The sequence below is a fragment of the Convolutriloba macropyga genome, chromosome 15 (assembly GCF_964194025.1).
Source record: "Convolutriloba macropyga chromosome 15, txConMacr16.3, whole genome shotgun sequence".
Taxonomy (NCBI): Eukaryota; Metazoa; Xenacoelomorpha; order Acoela; family Convolutidae; genus Convolutriloba; species Convolutriloba macropyga.
In genome coordinates this window covers 27,107,415-27,124,079 of record NC_134482.1, presented here as the reverse complement: position 1 = coordinate 27,124,079, position 16,665 = coordinate 27,107,415, and the positions used below count along the sequence as shown (strand labels likewise).

At 34.1% G+C, this 16,665-nt stretch overlaps 1 long non-coding RNA gene across 3 annotated transcripts; it reads right to left on the bottom strand.

Annotated features, from left to right (window-relative positions):
* Window positions 1-9,851: 9,851 nt before the first annotated feature.
* On the bottom strand, window positions 9,852-16,665 carry LOC142354363 (uncharacterized). Of its 3 annotated transcripts, none has more exons than XR_012761080.1 (4): window positions 16,528-16,665; window positions 12,498-12,808; window positions 10,102-10,292; window positions 9,852-9,987 (listed from the first exon to the last, which is right to left on the bottom strand). It is a non-coding gene; the product is annotated as an uncharacterized LOC142354363 (long non-coding RNA). The 3 variants fall into 3 exon arrangements; XR_012761081.1 differs by having other exon boundaries at window positions 9,908-9,996; XR_012761079.1 differs by having other exon boundaries at window positions 9,914-10,292.

Sequence of the window (16,665 nt, the reverse complement as noted above, 5' to 3'; positions counted from 1 at the left end):
TCAAGCTCAATTGTTGGGATCATCTAACAAATATGGATTTTTTAATGACAGAGCTTACTTCAAACAAGAAAAAATTCGTTTACTAGCGGATCTCAAGCAACAAACGATTATACACCAAACTGATACCAAACACAAATCCTTAGCCCAAAATCAAATAGTTTGGCGTTGAAAGTCAGAAATCCAATTCTGAAATGTGACTTCTAGTGTAAATACAAAATTGAACGATATCAATTTCAAATTTCATTGGTTTGGTGGAATGTTGGGAGTTGAACATTTAAGTACCCTTTACAAATTGTAACTAACTGAACACCAGCCGCAAAACATTGCGGCACAATTATCCTGCAGTTCTTGTATTATTTGATGAGATGTTAGTAAGCTGTCTCCTAATCTCAAAAGATAGCTGATTGGAGAGCACTTGTAAAATCTTGTAACATGAACTTTGAAGTTATGAACTTGCAAGTTATAAGCTTTCTCTTACCAAAGTTATAAGTTGTAAGATTTTCCCGCTAAAAAGCTGCGGATATACAGCAATAAAATCAGTATCTTTGCAAGATGCTTTCTGGTATTGGTGGTCGTAAAATAAGGAAGATTTGAACCATTTATGCGGAAAAGTATTTAGTGCATCAAAAATAGTTGAAAAGATTTTTATTCACTTCTTTCGCAAACTGCTCAATAATCTGTCTATACATTACTTTTTCCTCTGGAAGTTTACTTTCAATGGAATATCTCAAACTGACCCACAAAAGGTCAACTGTAATTTTTTCATCTTTGCTCTTCAATCTAGGATCACTTCTTTAACTATTTTACTCTTCATAACTTGAATGAAATTTTTTTTTCGCTTATTACTTACAAAGTAACGAAACAAGTCATTTGGTCAGTTTTAAAGTGACAAAACAATTCCTTTTAATTTTTATGTAACTTCATATGGAAGATAATATCTAAAACAAACTTCATAAAATTGAGCTTCCTGGTGTAATGAAGTACAAGTTAATTCTTACATTTGGAATATAGAATAATTAGCTTAACTAAGCTAAGTTATCAAATTACATCATTCTAAAAAATAGAATGACCAAATTAGCTGAACCATTCACATTGTGTAGAATGTCCAACAGATATTTTACCGTCCAACTAACAGCAAAAGAATTATCCCGCTAACTATATAAACCAAAAAAAAATTATTGAGAAATTAAGAATTAACAACTCAGAGAAACTGCGAATTTAATATCTCCAACATCAGAAAGTAATCTCAAAATAAAAGTAATTCAAAACGGAATTGTCAAACCCTTTTCTCAACTTTTACGATTAAGGAATAGCTAGAGATATTATCGAAATCAGAACTTTATTCAAGACAAGATAAATAGTTACTGATAATACTTCAAGTTAGTAATGTTTTTACTAAATTTTCTGACATCCTCCTTTTTGTAAGTTAACATTTATAACCTTAAGTTTAACTCTCTTAACCATACAACTTGAGCTGTAGTTTTATCTATGTTGAATTTCTTTAGAGCGTATATAAAGTTTATAGCTAGTTTAGTTAGTCAAATTTACATATTTAAATCCTTAAGTAATTTTACGAGAGTTATCAGGTTTAAGAAGATAGCGTATACTAGGAGTACGAGCACCGAGACAGAAGTTTAAGATAAACCTCGCACCCCCATACCCTCTAGTTTAAACTGGTGCGACCAGTGACGCACGCATAAATAATCTATCTTCTAAACACTGTTATCACTTTTTGAAAAAACCAAGTTAATGGCCTCAGTCAAGCGAAAGAACGGGAAGTGGCACCAGTACTGGTGGCACTGGTACTGGAGCAACCGGGGTACCGTTACATTAGTAAGAACACATACTGATACCCCACTGTCTCATCCGAATATGTTATTTTGTTACATTCTCGAGAAACGACCCAAGACAAAATGCAAGTCATTTCTGTAACTCTGTTGGACAGAAAATACGTTTTTTTGGTACAACGCTACCTATAGACTCTACTGCATTAACAAATCACCAAAAAAGATGCAAAGCGCTAGTTGGATTACTACTAACAGAAACCGCATTAGAGTGTTTCATTACCGTAGACCTTACAATAAATCTCGACCAAATTAAAGGAGATTTCATAAATAGATTCACAAGTAGCCGTGATCAAATTAAATATCGACTTGAATTGGAAGGTATCACTAAACATGAAGGGGAATTAAGAAAAAAAATTTAATAAAAGATTAAATTAAAAAAAACTTACTGTTAGCACTGACGGCACAGTAAAACAAACAAATGATAAAATTAGTAGCCTTGAAGCACAATTTAAAGAGCTTACTATCCTAATAAGAACCAACAAAGTTAGCGCTATTAACTCAGGACCTCTCAGAGACCTCAATGTATAAAGACGGCCAAATAATACACGCGTTTGCAATTATTGCCGTAATCATGGGCATCCTATTTCTAACTGCTCTAAACATAGGATTGATGAAGGATTTAAAAAAACGAAAAGAGAACTCACTGACGAAAAGGAGAAAAAGTCATCCTTTAGTACTGACTACAAAAACGAGATTAACAGTAAGCCGTATTTTAATAACCAGAATCGCCCAAATAATACTAACAGTGGATATGACAATTGTAGAAACGGAAATAAACACTATAACAACAATTATAATAAATTCTATGAAAATAAGTTTCCCCAGAAAAACTAGTTTAGTCCGCATGACACTGATGCGAGACAATATTTTGAACGTGAGAATTAAAACTTTCAATGTTCTTATCCCCCAACCATACACTGACCAATTTCAGACCTCAAGTAGTAAATATCATGATCAACAACCCCGCTCGGCCCACTCTGTCCACTGGGTAAAGGATCAAAACCGACAAATAGAATACTTGGAACAAATTAATTACACCTATGCTATCACAGATTTCTTCCCTTTAAACTTCTAAAGTCTCCAAAAGTTAGTACAAATAGTAACCCAAAATCTAAGATTTACCTTAGTATGTATTATTTCACCACCGGAGACATAAAAAAAATTATTGGGTTGGAAATTGAATACCTAATCGACCCAGGCTCGACATGTACGATAATAAAGTACCCCACATTTGTAGAAATGCAAAAATTTATTCATAGCATGAGGATTTTCTCAGCCATAAATATCACAAAATCATGTAATGGATCACTGTAAATTAGTATGCTGGGCCATACTACACTAACGTCATACTTTTACCCTGACGGAATGTATGAATCGAACTATAAATTATGGGTTACACAAGAAGGAACTTCAAACCTGATTGGTGTTGATTTCTGTCATACTTTCTTTAAAGATCTCTATTTCAATATTCCTGCTGTAGAATTAAAAGAACAAACAGGAGTAATCGGTTATGGAACAATGAATAATGAAAAACAGTATCAACAAGTCTCTGAGATAGAAGCAATAGTCTCGTCTCAGCCACTTTTTTTACAGGCAAGATCAACCTACTTGTGCAAACACCAAAACACTGATTTATTTTACCCCAAAGGCACTTCTTTTCTACCGCCCAAAAATACAGTTCAAACAGAACTAGTGTTTACTAACACAATTTGAACACAAAAAGAGAAAACACTACCTATACTAATAGAAAACCACAAAAGTCACTTAATAAAGGTATTATCGGGTACGTTGTATGTGATATAGTATTTAAGTCGCGACACTTGCAAATTCAACACGCGTGAAGGTAGTGAGTTCGCATTCTCAAAAATAAATAAGTATGAAGAACTAGATAATTGTTTCATGCTTCGTACAGTTGTTAACTCAATACAAGAGGCTGAGTCAAACGAGTCCAATAATTGAATAAATTAAATTAACCACGAAGAACAATCAATATTCAAAATAATCCAAAAACAAAGACCTACAGGGCAAAGATTTTAGGTACAAGTCTTCTCCGTGTCATTTTATTTATTAACTGAAAATTTAAAAGCTCAGAGAACAGCTATGTTAGAAATCTGGAACAAAGCTTTCTCTAAGAGCCTTATAAGAATTACCAGCTCCAGCAGCGCAACGAAAGCCTGCTGAGAGAATTAGGAGAATACCGACATGGTGACTTTCGAGGCAAAAATTTTTCGCATCCCTGAGCCGGGGAGAAGAAGAAAAAATTGTTATCTTTTCTGTAACTGTTGACCTTAAGTTTTATACCTGTAACTTTTTTTATTAATGTGTATTTAAGTACCTATTGATGCTGAAAATTTCATTTTACCCCCACTAAGGACCAAGTTGGGATGTACTGAAGTACAAGTTAATTCTTACGTTTGGAATATAGAATACATAGCTTAACTAAGCTAAGTATTCAAATTACATCATTCTAAAAATAGAAAGACAAAATTGATTGAACCATTCACATTGTGTAGAATGTCCAACGGACATTTTATCATCCAGCTAACAGCAAAGGAATTATCCTGTTATAAAAACTATATATACCAAAGCAAGAAGTACAACATTGAGAAATTAAGAATTAACAACTCAAAGAAACTGTGAATTTAATATCAGCAAATTGAGAAAGTAATCTCAAACTAAAAGTAATTCAAAGTGGAAGTGCCAAACCCTTTTTTCAACTATTATGATATAAGAATAGTTAGTGATTTTATCCAAATTAGAACCTTTTTCAAGACGACATAAATATTTACTGATAATACTTCAAGTTAGTAATGTTTTTACTCTTCCGACCTTCTCCTTTTTATAAGTCAACTTTTATAACCTTAAGTTTAACTCTTTTAATCTTAAAACAGCTGTAGTTATATCGATGTTGAATTTCTATAAAGCTTATATAATTCTTATAACTAGAGTAGCTAGGTAAATTTATATATTTAAATCCTCGAGTAATTTTATGAGACTTTTCAGGTTTAAGAAGATAGCGTATACTAGGAGTACGACGATCGATTCAGAAGTTTAAGATAAAACTCGCACCCCATACCCTCCAAGGTACTGGACTATTTGGGCTCAAATCAGAATGAGGACAAATTTAAGCGAGCTCTAAAAGCCCAAAAATAGTTTTTAACAAAAACTTAAAAACATTTTTAAACTTTTGTATACTGATTGCAGAATAATATGGAACAAGATAACCAAACATAATAAAAAAGAAACTTTGTTATTGTGAAAGTAGTAATGGTAGTTTTCTATCAGATTGCAATCAAAACGGTCTCTATATCTGACAATAGGATAAACATTTGATAACAACCAAAAAACAACCCGACAGAGAACTGTCTGAAATTATTTGGATTCAATGAATTTAGTAGAGCCTATTCAAGTAGTACTTTTTGCTGAGAAAACTTGCCGAGAAGTTCAAATAGTCGGAAGACTCTTAAGCAGGGCAGGCAACAATTATTGTCAATGGAGCGCTTATTTATAGACAACAAAACATCTTACTTCTTAATTCAATCCTCAAATCTCTCGTGTTTTATCATCTTTGTTAGTCGTTGTGTGTTCAGTCCACTTATTCAAATTTTAATTGGGCTGAAGCAAAGATTTTTTCAGGAAATTGTATTTTTAATAAAAAAATCATTTTAAAAAAATCATTATGACGCAGAGGTATGCCAAAATCGTCACGGGCAGATATGCCCGATGCGTGTATCTCGTGTTCGTTTTTACTATGTAAATACATTGAAAATGGACCAATATTGCGGAAAATAGCTACCTTAGCAGAAACCCGCAAATTGGAAGGGAAATTAGCAACCCATGTTCGCCCTAATCCTAGCCGCGAAATACAAGTACAAACTTTATAACCTATTTTTCGCGCGAGTTGTATAACGCATCCGCTCCACTTATGTATTGATTTTTCGCACACAATGTAGCTTGATTTCGCATATAATCCGCAATTAAGCCTAACTTAATAACGACTTATTTATATAGGCCTAACTAATTACTACTAGTAGTACTTAATTACTATTTGTAGTACTTTAATACTCCTTATTACTACTGGTTAGTACTATTTATTACTACTTATTAAAATCGGCCAGTCCCACATTGATATACAAAGCTTTTGATGTGCGAGGCATTTTCCGGAAAAAAAACAGTTTTTGTGGTTGCTTGTATTTAAAGCAATTTAAAGCTTTGAAAGCGTGAATTAAATCTTTATTAAAGTGCTTATTGCTTGCTCACAGTGCACGCAAATAATAGATACCTAAATTGAGTGGAAACGTGCTAACACTTTTTGTTCCAAAGGTTCTTTTATTTTGCAAAATTGGGGGAACTCCTTCTGCGAAAAGTACGATTTAAAGGATGTCTCCTAAAATCGTTAATTTTATGTCTCTAATTTTCAAGCCAATTTTACTAAGGCGGAAATTTTGGGGTATACCACTTCGTTGTAATGAATTGAGCGATCAAATTTCCATCAAATCTCACGTTTACCATAGTGAAGGCATGTATCATTAGCATGCTGAAAATAAAAAATAATTTTCCTCAAGCTAAACTGAAGCATGGTGTACAAAACGCAGTAGATATTGGATGCATACTTAAGAAAAGAAACTTGATTAAAGGCACGTGGTGCTTTTCCTAAAAATCCGGTAATACTCCGAAAAACGCTCTCCTCAACTGTGATCACAACAAAATCTAAATGCCAGATGGATTTTTTAAAGCGGAACTAAAGATAAATTTGCAGAAATTTAAGAAGTAGATTAGTTGAGCTCGCATATCGAGGTCGGAGGTCAAAATTCTCTACAACAGTTCAATGGTTGTAGTTTTTGACAAAACTTGGGTACATCAAAATCACATACATTTCTAGATATGGGCTCTTCTATGATACTAAATACATCCTAAAAGAGCTAGAAGGAGCTAACAAAACTTCAATTGAGATTTGAGCTTGAGATAATTCAATTTCTTAACAGAACTTGCCTACAAAGGGTGTGGAAAAAAGCGGCCAAAAACTTAATCTGGATGGAGACGAGGTCTCGTCATCATTAAAATCAATAAAAAAATAAGGATAAAAGAATGGTCAAAAAAACCTTAATTGTGTGACTATGTCCTAAATCCGTGTGACTATGTAGCTCAACTGCGTTGTTTATCATAGGGTCTTTGTCTTGTCTGTTGTGCAGACTTTTACTAGACAATATAAAAACTTGGTGCGCATATGTTAAAATTTCCTCGCCTATGTATGTTTGCATGTACCGTGCTCTTTATGAGCGTTACCGCGCATAGGTGCGTGGAAGATCGTTTCAATCAGTGCCTTGTTCATAAATGTGAGGCTGGATTACATTTCCTGCTTTATTGCTGACATGGTTCCAATTGAAATCATCAATCCACCAACGTTTAGCTTCCGGTAGGTTCATTCCATTTCATTTCATTGCTTTTTTTTTCAGTCAACTCAAGCAGTTTTTGTAACTCCTCTTTCATTGGGTCAGTCCAAAGAATCAATTAATGAAAGAAATCTCTCGTGTTTTATCATCTTTGTTATTCCTTTTGTGTTCAGTCCACTTATTCAAATTTTAATTGGGCTGAAACAAAGATTTTTTCAGGAAATTGTATTTTTAATATAATTATCATTTTTAAAAAAAATCATTATGACCAGAGGTATACCCAAATTGTCACGGGCAGATATGCCCAATGCGTGCATCTCGTGTTCGTTTTTACTATGTTAATACATTGAAAAAGGAACAATATTGCGGAAAATAGCTACTTTAGCAGAAACCCGCAAAATTGAAGGGAAATTAGCAACCCGTGTTCTCAAAAGTGCCCTAATCCTAGCCGCGAAATACAATTACAAACTTTATAACCTAATTTTTGCGCGTGTTGTATAACGCATCCGCTCCATTTATGTATCGATTTTTCGCACACAATGTAGCTTGATTTCGCATATAATCCTCATTTAAGCCTAACTTAATAACGACTTATTTAATTAGGCCTAACTTATTACTACTAGTAGTACTTAATTACTGTTTGTAGTACTTTTATACTCCTTCTTACTACTGGTTAGTACTATTTATTACTAATTATTAAAATCGGCCAGTCCCACATTGATATACAAAGCTTTTGATGTGCGAGGGATTTTCCGGAAAAAAAATCAGTTTTTGTGGTTGCTTGTATTTAAAGCAATTTAAAGCTTTGAAAGCTTGAATTAAATCTTTATTAAAGTGCTTATTGCTTGCTCAGAATGCACGCGAATAATAGATACCTAAATTGAGTGGAAACGTGCTACTACTTTTCGTTCCAAATGTTCTTTTTTTTGAAAAATTGGGGGAACCCCTTTTGCGAAAAGTAAGATATGAAGGATGTCTCCTAAATTCGTTAATTTTATGTCTCTAATTTTCCAGCCAATTTTACAGAGGCGGAAACTTTGGGGTATACCACTGCGTTGTAAAGAATTGCGCGATCAGATTTTCATCAAATCTCACGTTTACCATAGTGAAGGCATGTATCATTAGTATGCTGAAAATAAAAAATAATTTTCCTCAAGCTCAACTGAAGCATGGTGTACAAAACGCAGTAGATATTGGATGCATACTTAAGAAAAGAAACTTGATTAAAGGCGCGTGCTTTTCCTAAAAATCCGGTAATACTCCGAAAAACGCTCTCCTCAACAGTGATCACAACAAAATCTAAATGCCAGATGGATTTTTTTAATCGAAACTAAAGATAAATTTTCTGAAATTTAAGAAACAAATTAGTTGGGCTCGCATATCGAGGTCGGAGGTCGAAATTCTCTACAACAGTTCAATGGTTGTAGTTTTTGTCAAAACTTGGGTACATCAAAATCACATACATTTCAGACACTTGTCCGCACAGTTTTTTCAAGTTAATAGGCTTGTTTAAATGCTGGGACAAGCATATGAGAAAAAAATCACTCTAAAAAACTAAAAAACCTGAATGGCCTATAATCTAGATATGGGCTCTTCTATGATACTAAATACATCCTAAAAGAGCTAGAAGGAGCTAACAAAACTTTAATTGAGATTTGAGCTTGAGATAATTCAATTTCTTAACAGAACCTGCCTACAAAGGGTGTAGAAAAAAGCGGCCAAAAAGTTAATCTGGATGGAGACGAGGTCTCGTCATAAGTGAAATCAATAAAAAAAAATAAGGATAAGAAAATAGTCAAAAAAATCTTAATTGAATTTTTCCGTTGAAATAGTGTGACTATGTAGCTCAACTGCGTTGTTTATCATAGGGTCTTTGTCTTGTCTGTTGTGCAGACTTTTACTAGACAATATAGAAACTTGGTGCGTTTATGTTAAAATTTCCTCGCCTATGTATGTTTGCATGTACCGTGCTCTATATGTGCGTTACCGCGCATAAGTGCGTGGAAGATCGTTTCAATCAGTGCCTTCTTCATAAATGTGAGGCATTTCTTGCCTTATTGGTGACATGGTTCTAATTGAAATCATCAATCCACCAACGTTTAGCTTCCGGTAGGTTTATTTCATTTCATTTCGTTGCTTTCTTTTTACTTTCAGTCAACTCAAGCAGTTTTTGTAACTCCTCTTTCATTGGGTCAGTCCGAAGAATCAATTAATGAAAGAAATCTCCTCTCATTGGGTGACATATTATTACAGCTCCAATATTTATGCAAATTGTTATAACTGCAAGACTATAACTCAATTTCTTTGACTTGCATAGGTCTCCCCACACATTGAGCGGCAATTGATCGAGGTATAGCTTATGATATTTGTAAATTGGCGTTCGTTGAAGAGAAGACGTCATAACCTTAACAAGATGCTTATGGAAAGCCTGCGGTATCGTTTTCCTGGTAACCCTGTGTGAGGTGAGTATGCGCAAACAAAGCACTAACTTTTTTGAAATTCAATTTTTTTTCAGAGACGCCCTATACATTGATGACAGATTAGAGAAATAAAATAGAATGCATTGCGTTCGAACGGACCACCTCCCTGTTTTCTTTTTGAAAAAAACTCTAGTCTTTACATTAATTCAACGTTAATAACTACAACAATTATTCAGCGTTGAAAAACGCTCGTGTAAGTTTCAAAATGCCAGATATTTGCAGTGCAAGGTTCTAGACTGCTAGCTTTTAAATCTTGCAAAGTGTGTCCTGCATACACTGTTAAGTGACTCTGCTAAATTCACTTCAAAATTCTGACAAACCGCTCAGAGAGTCTCAATAAGTGTCCAATTTTCTCAGTAATTTCAAACAGAGTCACGCAACCTAATGCAGAGGTGAAGTGTGGCAGACAACACGAGGATATTTGTTCTTTCTATTTGAGTGATCTCTGTTGTATTTACACTTTGTGGACTGAAGTCTTCCTCTCTCAATTGCCACTATGCAATGATGACCGTCCACAGGGTGTTCTTTGTCCCAAAGTTTGTGATTGCGCAAAATTTTCCCTCTTGAGTCACCTTTAAAAAGATATTTTGTTGATGAAAAATTGAGTTACTTAAATTGAGAAATTGAGTAATTGCAAACTGAAATATATATATATATATATATATATATATATATATATTTATATATATATATATATATATATATATATATATATATATATATATATATTTAAAGTTTTGACAATATGTAAATCGAAATTTGAAAAAACTTGCCTAAAACTTGAAACACCAACATTTTGTGGTAGATCTTGGCAAAGTCTTATCAAGATAAAGCAAGAAATTATCTTGACAGCGCTGGACAAAAATCTTGACAAATCTTCTCAAATCGTGCTTAATCCAATGAACTTGTGCTAGTTAACTTATTTACTTTATAAAAATAATAATAATTTTTACAACAAAGTATGTGTCGCCATGTCATGTTTGATGATTGGCTATCTTGTCAAGATCTTGTTTCCTGATATACATGCAAAGATCTTGCAATTTTTTGGTACAAATCTTGGAGCTAAAATCTTGGTACAAAAATTTTGGTACTTTAGACTTAGCACGTTTTAAATTCTTAAGTCTTGGCAAGTCTAGAGTCAAGTTTTGGCCAAGACGTGGCAAGTGTAGCGAAAGTCTTGGCCAAGTCTTGAGCAAGTCTTCAGCAAATCTTGGCCAAAACTTGACAAGAATTGGGTCAAGTATTAAGCACAGTTTTTTTCGTTGTTTTGCTTTTGTTCAGTAACAAAAGCAAATGGCTGCTATCTGCATAGAAAACACACCAAGGTGAAAAAGAACAACAAGACGACACAATCACTTCCACAATGTTCACTTGATAAAAATTTAAAAAACTCTGATGTCGCCCAAAGACACCAGACATGGCCATTTTTTCTGCACATTCGAAAAAAAAAATGTTTGGGGCTGAATATATGGTGAAAAATATTCAGAAATAGTTCGATCAGATGAGCAAATTTCTTGTAAAAAATTTTTACCAATTTTTGCTCATTCTGAAATGTAATAACTTTAAATAAACTTTTTTCAAAACTCTACTTTGCCTAACTGCCCAATAATCAAATCTTGATGCGAGTCTTGATCAAGACTTCACAAATATTTAGCCAAGTCTTGATCAAGACTTGACTCAAGATTTGTGAAGTCATGGTCAAGACTTGCATCAAGACTTGTCAAGTCTTGGCCCAGACTTGACTTAGAATTGACAATTCTTGAGCAATTCTTGACATTGAAGACGTGTTTTTTTACTGAAGAAGTTCTGATTAAGACTTGCAATTCGTGCCGGGTGTACCAACAATTTCGCCACTATTCAAATAGTTAACTTAGGTCAGGCAAAATTTCTTTAATTTTTTTTTTATTTCATTTCAGATATGTTTCAGAACCGAACCTGTGAAATGATGGGACTAAAAATTACAGGACGGAAACTGTCGAATTCATAAATGTTTTAGGACAGAAAGTCAAACAGACGAACAATGCACTGAGTATTTACCCAGACTTGAGCCGCAGAGTTTTTCAGAAATGAACCAGCACATTTCAAGAACAAACACTTAATTCAGTTCCGAAACATGGTATCTCCAGAATATTTTAAGTTCCTTTATGTGCAGTATTTCTTCTTTATGATTATATTGAGGTCAGTGAGTTCGCCCAGGCTAAACTTATCCTGTATAGTCTGAAAAATACTCATACCCCAAAATTATGTCTGAGCAGAAGAAAGTTATACATTTGAAGCTTATAACTGGTAATTACTATAGTAGTATGCACACTATTTGTATAAAAGCTGGATTGTAGGCAATTACCACAAAGCCCATTTAGCTCAGTGGTTACGACTTGCTACGCAAACTATATGCCACAAGTACCCACGCGGAAGTTCAAATCGCATATAAAGCAAACGTTGTTGGCGGGAGTTATGCTGAACATATTATTTTTCATGAAGTAAATTTAACTCAATAATCAGAATGGCCAGTTTAAATAGTGAGATGAACAGAGTACTGGCCATTCTAAAAAACAGAACGTCTTTAGACTGATTCAGCGCTGATTTGCTCTGTCACCAACCTCCGGGTAGCTTTCGTCATTATTTATATCACAGTTTATTTGTTATTAAATCGTTTTTTGCTTAAAGTGAAAAGTTTGTATACTTACAAAAAGCTTTTGCATGCATTGTACTCTACTAGGACGCAATATTCAATTAAAGTTATGATTTAAGAACTATTACAAAACAGTGAAACCAACCAGTTAGTTTTCCATTCATGACGTCAATTTCTTGGATGAACGAGTCAGTTTGAATAACGTTCCATCCTGTCCAGAGTGGGCTAACTTTTCCATCGCTACTAACTTCTTGAAAGGTTTTGGATTTTGCTCTCCTACTTTTTGAAATCTTTGTTGGTTCACTTTTTTTGTTGCTCACTCGCTTTGACAACTTCATGAAGCGTTTCCTGGTTCTTGTCTTCTGAATTTTTGTGATTTGTTTCTGCTCTCTAATTCGTATCCAATTAAATAAGGCTTTAATGGATTTTCTCGAATCGGGAGTGTATGGCAGAGACCTGGAAATTATTGCGGCAAACTTTAGCTGTCAAGCGGAAACGAGACAATTTAAGAATGATATGAGCACAAAGAGTGCCGATCCGGGCCGAGCAAATGATTGTAAAAATAAAAAAATACACCCCTATTTCTCCGCTTAATTAAGGGGGGAGGAGTGTAATTCAAAGAGTGTAACTTTAAAATTTAAGAGTGAAGAGTGTAAATATTAAAATTTACACTCTTAAAATTTACCTTTTTAAGTTTTTTTTAAACTCTTATTATTACCGCGATGGTACGTAACGCTGTGATTACAATATTCTAAATCTGCACAGCCATGATCAGACCAGTTAGACATTAAAGATTATAGCTACCAGAATGACGCAAATTCATGCTGTATCTGTTTCCGATCAAATTCGGTATGATTATAGCGGACTTGGACTGCTCGCCTGAGCCTAAGGATCAAATGTACCTGAGTTCGGTAGAACTAATTTGAATTAGTTCTACCGAACTCAGGTACATTTGATCCTTAGGCTCAGGCGAGCAGTCCAAGTCCGCTATAATCATACCGAATTTGCGTCAGTCTGGTAGCTATACTTTTTAGGATCTTTTCCGTTTGTGCCCCCCAGTACGTTATGCCCCCCCCCCCGGTTACAGGCACGTGCCGTTACATAGTAAATCATTATGTAAAAATATGGCGCATGCGTCTGGGGGGTGCAAATAATATGCGCTCACTAAGCTGGGGGGAAGGGGCGCAAACGGAAAAGATCCACTTTTTAATGTCGAACTGGTCTGATCATCGCCGTGCAGATTTCGCATATTGTAATCACAGCATTACCTACTATCAGCATAGTCTCGTCACGGCGCAAGTGAATATGGCAGACGTACCAAAATATATAAATTTTATTGCTGGCCAATCACAATTGTGAAAATAGGAGTTTTCTGATTGGCTGGTTGCTCAACAAAATCTCCATGTTTTAAATTAGGATATGAGTTTTAACGTGATATTGCTCAGAAATCGCAATAATACGAAATTGAAAAATTATATATTTGGGGGAAAACCGGTCTCACGTTTGGTTGTGATAGATTCATATCAAGTCCCACGGGCCGCTGACGCATGGCCATGTATGGCCCGTGAGGTATGGCCAGATGCGGTAAAAAATGATATTCTAGAATTAGGCTATGTCCAAATTAGTCGAATTGAACGCATAAAAGCACAGTGTTTTAAATTTCTCAACCAATCACGTTCGTTGAAAATTTTACTTTTTTTGGTACGTCTGTTTGTTAAGACGTCAACTCTCATCAACTTCTTATTTAAAACAGGAATAAATTGATCAGAGCATCCTTATACTTTAGTTGAATTTTATTGGTTTTCAAAGGCTTCATAAGTTAAACGACAAACATTTTCTGTTTCGCGGAATGGCAATTGCATTCCTAAAATTTTGATTGCCATTCTCTGACCTTAAACTCTGTTTTACATCATATTATGTAAAGCTAAAGCAAAAAAATCAATTCTACTGTTTGAGTTGCCAGTAAGCTTTTAGAAACATTTAGGCGCAAATAAAAAATTCCAACGACTATTCTTTGATTTTGTTTCCTTTAATTTGAGTACTTGCTTGTCATGAAATAGAATACATTTTCAAATAACAAAATGTCTATAGTAACTTTCTCATTCTAATCGTTGAAACTCTTCGTGGCGATTGTTGTCAACTTTACTCCCAATTATTGAGAGTTTGAATAACTTGTGTTCTCCTCTATGTTCTAAAGAACGACTCTATGTTCTGGAAAATTAAAATTATCCCTAAAAATTGGTCTACTTCATTCAGTGGTTGTGTTCAGTTCTAGCGCTTACGCATTATTAATTGTTTGTATCACAAATATGCAAACTTCAAATTTGTGTCGTCACAAAATCCTCCTTTTGGGCAGGTTTTCTTTCTATATTGACTCTTCGTTGATCCGAAGCAAAATCAAACTTGTTTGATACCTGACACAAAGCGGAGTGATATAAAGTGAGTTTAGGTTAATTCTAGAAAAAATTGTTACAAATACCTATGTTGAAAGCCGTGTCAAGAATGTGTTCCAACAAAAAATAAGTACAAGAAAGATTTACCCGGAGCTATAATCAATCACAGTAAAACCAATCAACAAAAAGTACTTTACTCTTCATTTTTTTTTACCAAATTGCAGCAAATTATTCTTTCAAAAAAATTATAATTTACTGTTTTTAATTTTTTGTCACCACACATATAGATGTATCAAATTTTGGTAAAATTATTCATTTGGAATGATTTTTTTTCGAAACCTGAATTTTATCTTGCTCTCGTTTTCTAAACAAATTTTGGAAAACTTCTAGACCAATTGCAATACTGGCAAATTGAAAACAAATTTTTGTAACACCTTAACTACTATGCAGATACATTTATAGCGCTATCCACGTCGGTAAACGGCTGAAAATAGCGGCCTTTTTTAATGACAGTCTCCTTAGTTGCAAATCATACAGCAAACGGACGTAATATAATCTCGGATTTTTGTTTGTGTAATTTAAAATGTATCTGTTTTTGTATTACAATGCTTAAAATGCAAAACAAGACGACCTGATGTTCTGAGAAAATTTATGGGAAACCTTTACGACAAGAACAGCAACAGAAGTTTGCAAAAGACTTGAAATGGGGGACAAAATTTTTAGCTTCTGTCCAGGTGGGGCCTTTTTTTGCCATTTCCAATATTACTTCCAAGTAAAATTGATCGAAGTAACGTAATAGCCCAATGGAGGAAAGCAATGTAAAAATACGCGAGAAAAACTGAAAAACATTTTGTTTCACGAGGCGTTTTAAAGCAATGCTGTCAAATGCATGGAAAATATGAGATGTTATCCGAATTTGAACATCGATACATCGATTGTTACGTAATTTTTCCTCTATCGCCTTTGCGTTTCAAGAAGTTAACTATGAGAACAGCTGGAGGACTTTAAATTTTCTTTTGAAACAAATTGACTCAATAAAAGATATCAAACGTTGCAGTTTTTTTCATTGCACAAACAAATTTTTAAATATAAAGAATTACCCCAAAGTTGCTACAGAAGTGTTAGTCAATTTAAGCTTAAGCTTCAATTAAAATCCAATTTCATTTGGTAACATTGTGATTTTCGAAATAAACATTGAGATAAGACAAGTAATGTTTAATGGCTGTTGAATGGCAGCAATTTCTTCAAAGTAAAAACAGATATTTCAATTTCAAAAGATTAGAAGCAGATTTTGCGATAGCCAAATTACAGAGAAAAAATGGTTTTTATGCAAATTTTGCTCGAATTGTGGATCAAAGTTCTTACAACTGAATTGATTCTGAAATGTTCGACAAAGTTGAGCAATTTCCACTATGAATTTAATCAAGTGTTCAAGAGAACAGTTATTTTTTAATGACCATATGCTATAAACTAGATAGTTTTTAGACTGAGTGGATTTTGGTATCTTTTCCCTTTGTGGCCCCCGCTAGCTTTGTGCGTGCATGTTTTTGCAAAACCCAGACGCGCGTAGCATTTTTTTATATAATGGTTTACTATGCAATGTCACGTGCTCTGTAATTGGGGGTTGCATAACATACGGGGGATCAAAAAAGGAAAAGATCCGAAGGTCAGTTTTTAAGTTCAAAAACTCAGTTGATTTTTATCTGTGAGTTAAATTTTTTTTTTCGAATTCTACAAACAATAATTAAGAAAAGAAAATTTTTTGAGCGCAGTAAAATTTACTCGCGAAATGTTTTGTATAAGTACTGAAAGGTTTTGTGACTTAGGTACGATTATTCGTAAACTTTTGGAGTTTTTTCATTTCACAATTAATCTTAGTTGGTATATTGCACTGACGTCTCCAAGAAGCACGTGCTATTT